The following is a 3,903-nucleotide window of genomic DNA, read 5'->3' on the forward strand; positions in this document are numbered from 1 at the left end:
TGTTTCTGGTTCTTGTTTTATGTTATATACTTCCATTCTGAATCTTCTGTGTGTGGTTGCCATTATGAATATGTAAAGGGTCTTTGTATATTTACAGTCATCCATTTTCTTTTGCGCATGCCTTTTTCTCCATTCCCCTTTATGTATTTGTATCTTTGAATTCTCCTCTTTCAGTCATAGTTATCTCAATTTGTCCCTATGTATGCTGAATGTTCATTACTATCTTGTAATAGTAATTCTCTTATTATTTAAGCTTATAATGCCCTGTTCTTAGTAAGGATTTCTCTCCTCTGCTCCTATTTGCCTGGTAGTCACTTTACTCTTAATTATGTGTTTTTTGTTTTGTTTTGTTATTTTGTTTTAGTTGAGCTGACACTTTTCAGTATTTCCTGTAGTGCAGGCTGCATAGTGGAGAATTCCCTTAATTTTTGTATGTCTGGAAAGGTCTTAATTTCTCCTTTATATCTAAACTAGACCTTAGCTGGATACATTATTCTAGGCTGATAGTTCCTTTCACTTAATATTTTAAATATTTGATTTCATCCCTTTCTGGCTTGTAAGGTTTGCACTGAGAATTCCAAGGATAATCTAATGAGTTTTCCTTTTTAAGTTACTGTTTTCTTCTCCCTGGCTGCCTTGAGAATTCTATCTTTGTCATTGATTTTTGATAACTTTAATACGATGTGTCTTGGTGAAGGCCTTTTTTTGTTTAGATAAGTGGGTATTCTGTTGACTTCTTGAATTCCAAGCTCCAGCTCATTGTTTAGATTTGGAAAATCTCATTCGCTATTTGTCTGAAAATGCTTTTTAGTCCCTGTTCCTTTTCCTCACCTTCAATAATGCCCATTATTAAAATGTTTCCTCTCCTGATGGTATCAACTAGTTATTGTATTTTTCTTTCATTATTTTTTATTCTTCGGTTTCTCTCTTCTTCCTTCTGATTTATTTCTAGATTTCTGTCTTCAGTATCGCTGATCCTTTCCTCCATTTGGTCATCTCTATTTCCCAAGCTTGCTATTTAATTTTTTAGCTCTTGGAAGGTGTGTTATTTTTTTTTTTTTTATCTCCAGAAGATCTATTATGTTCTTTTTGAAGGTTTCTGTCTCCTTGCTCTACTAATTTGGCTGTTTTTTTTTTTTAAATTCCTGAAATTATTGATGTGACTCGTTTTGGAACTCACTGAGTTTTTTCAGAAGTACATCCCGAATTCTCTGTCATTTATGTCGCATATTTCTATGTCTGTAAGCTTATTTTCTGGAAATTTTTCTCTTTTTTTCTGAGATACCTTGTTACCTTGGTCGTTCATGGTGTTTAATGGACTCCTTCTCTGCCTGGGCATTATTAATAGAAGTGTATTCTACTGTTTTCCAGAAAGAAGGTTTATTATATAAAGAAGGTTTCTTTTGGTTTCCAGTAGGTGGTGTCTAAGCCTCTTGGATCTCTGCTTTATATAAAGCCTTAAAAATGCCTTTTTATTTTCTGATAGATATTTAATCACACTTGCTACCCTCAGTTTCCGTCCCTGACATTGTCAGAGACAGTCTCAGCAGCATTTGCTCATATTCCTCTGGGGCTCCGCAGTGTTTGGTCTCGAAGAGTATGGGATAAGAGCCCTTTGGGTTGGGAGTTGGGGTCTGTGGCTCGGCCTTCCTTTTGTATCTGGGTTCAGTAAAAATCAACTGTTGTTTCTCTGCAGTCCCATCCTGATTCTCTGCTTTCTGCTCTGATGACTTGGCCCTGCCACTGGCTGTGTGGAACTCACAGCACTACCAGGCAGGGCTGTTCAGGGAAGTTGCCACATCTCCACCTCTCCCCCTCCACCTGCAGGGAGATCTGGAGGCTGGGAGAGGTAGCTTCTTTATTTCTCCTAGTTCACTGCCCAAACACCCGGGGTTCTGACCTGTGGTAGTTCTTATGTGCAGATCCCATACTCAGACATGCTGGTGTACAGTTGGGTGTTTTTTGTTGAATTTTAGATGTTTAGCTTATTGTTGTTTCAAGGGGAGAGATCTGAGGACATCTCACTCTGTCAGGTTTCCCAGAATCTTCCCACGAATATCTTTAAAGTGGTGAAAAGCAAGGACTTACAACAAGATTACTCTACTGAGCAAAACTATCATTTAGAATCAAAGAACAGGTAAAGAGCTTCATAGACAAGAAAAAAGCTAAAGGAGTTCATCATCATCAAGCCAGTAATACAAGAAACATTATAGGGATTTCTTAAGAATAATAAGATAAAAGGGTCTATAGCCATGCCACCTTGAATAAGCCCAATCCTGTCTGATCTCAGAAGCTAAGCAGGGTTGGGCCTGATAGTACTTGGATGGGAGACCACCTAGGAAGACCAAGTGCTGTAGGCATAAAAAATAAAAAATAAAAATAAAAAGGATTGTAAGGTGAGAAGGTTCTTGCAATCTGTGAAGTCAACCAGGGGTTGCCTCACTTAAAAAAAAAAAAAGACTAAAAATATGAATAATAAAATGACAATAATTACATATCTATAAATAATTACTTAAAACGTAAATGGATTAAATGCTCCAATCAAAAGACAGAGTGGCTGAATGGATAAGAAAACAAGATCCCTACATATGTTGCCAGAAGCAAGCCACTTCAGACTAAAAGACACGCACAGGCTAAAAGTAATGGGATGGAAAGTAAAACAATTTTTGAAAAGGGAAACAAAAAACTTTTTTATAGGGTTGCAATACTTTATACCAAACAAAATAGGTTTTAAAATAAAGGCTATAACAAGAGATGAAGAAAGACACAGTAACAATATTTCTGGGTATTTATCCAAACACTACTTCAGAAGTACATGTACATGCATATGTTCATTGCAGCATCATTTACAATAGCCAAGATATGGATGCAACCTGGTTGTTCGTCAATGGATAGATGGACAAAGAAGAAATGATACAATGGAATATTTCTTAGCTATTAGAAAGGATGAAATCTGCAACAGAATAAATGGACCTAGAGAGTATTGTGCTGAGTGGAGTAAATAAGACAAAGACAAAGTTCGTATGAGTTCACTTACACGTGTAATCTAAAGAACAAAATAAACAAATGAAACAGAAACAAGCTCATAGATACAGAGAACATTTTAATGGTTGCCAGATGGAAGGAAATTTGGGAGATGGGCGAAAAAGGAAAAGGATTTCAAAAGTACAAATTGGTAGTTACAAAATATTCATGGGGATCTAAAGTATATCAAAAGGAATATAGTTTATAATATTGTAATAACTATGTACAGTGTCAAATAGATAATTACTTTGTAAGTTATATAAATGTAATCATTACCTTGCACACCTAAAACTAATATTGGTATGCCAACTCTAATTGAAAATTTTTTAAAAAATTATTTTTTAAAAAAAGAAATCTGCCTAACTCTAGAGCTCATATTCATGATTATGAGTCTGTACTATCATTTTCCAATGTCAATAATAACAGACACACCTTGTTTTATTTCCCTTTACTGCACTTCACTGATATTGTGTTTTTACAAATTGAAGGTTTGTGACGATTCTTCATTAAGTCAGTGCCATCTTTCCAACAGGTTCAGATGATAGATACCAATTTTTAGCAATGAAGTATTTTTTTTTTATTAAGGTGGTGTCGGAGCCCACCGGCAGAGATTGAACAGCACCTGAAAGAGGGGGGTGAAGCCTAAGGGAAAAAAAAAGAAGACAGGAAAGTTCTTCGGGAGGACATACAGTCAATGCTGCAGCCTCGAGTTTATTTAGCCCAGCCTATTTATACCTAATCACAGAGAGATAAACTTAGCTATAGGCATGCCGCTGTTTACTAAACACTACATCATCCTAGTTCCCGTAAATCATGAATATCCTTCTCTCAGGGCATAAATATTCTTGTTTACAAGGCTGTAAGTCATTCCATTATCTT

General features: G+C 35.9%; 1 pseudogene; it reads left to right on the forward strand.

The window, feature by feature from the left end:
- The first annotated feature begins 2,242 nt into the window (after positions 1–2,242).
- Positions 2,243–2,360, forward strand: LOC118609057 (annotated as a pseudogene).
- The last annotated feature ends 1,543 nt before the right edge of the window (positions 2,361–3,903 follow it).

Source organism: Rousettus aegyptiacus, unplaced genomic scaffold (genome assembly GCF_014176215.1).
Source record: "Rousettus aegyptiacus isolate mRouAeg1 unplaced genomic scaffold, mRouAeg1.p scaffold_m13_p_10, whole genome shotgun sequence".
In the NCBI taxonomy this organism is placed as follows: Eukaryota; Metazoa; Chordata; class Mammalia; order Chiroptera; family Pteropodidae; genus Rousettus; species Rousettus aegyptiacus.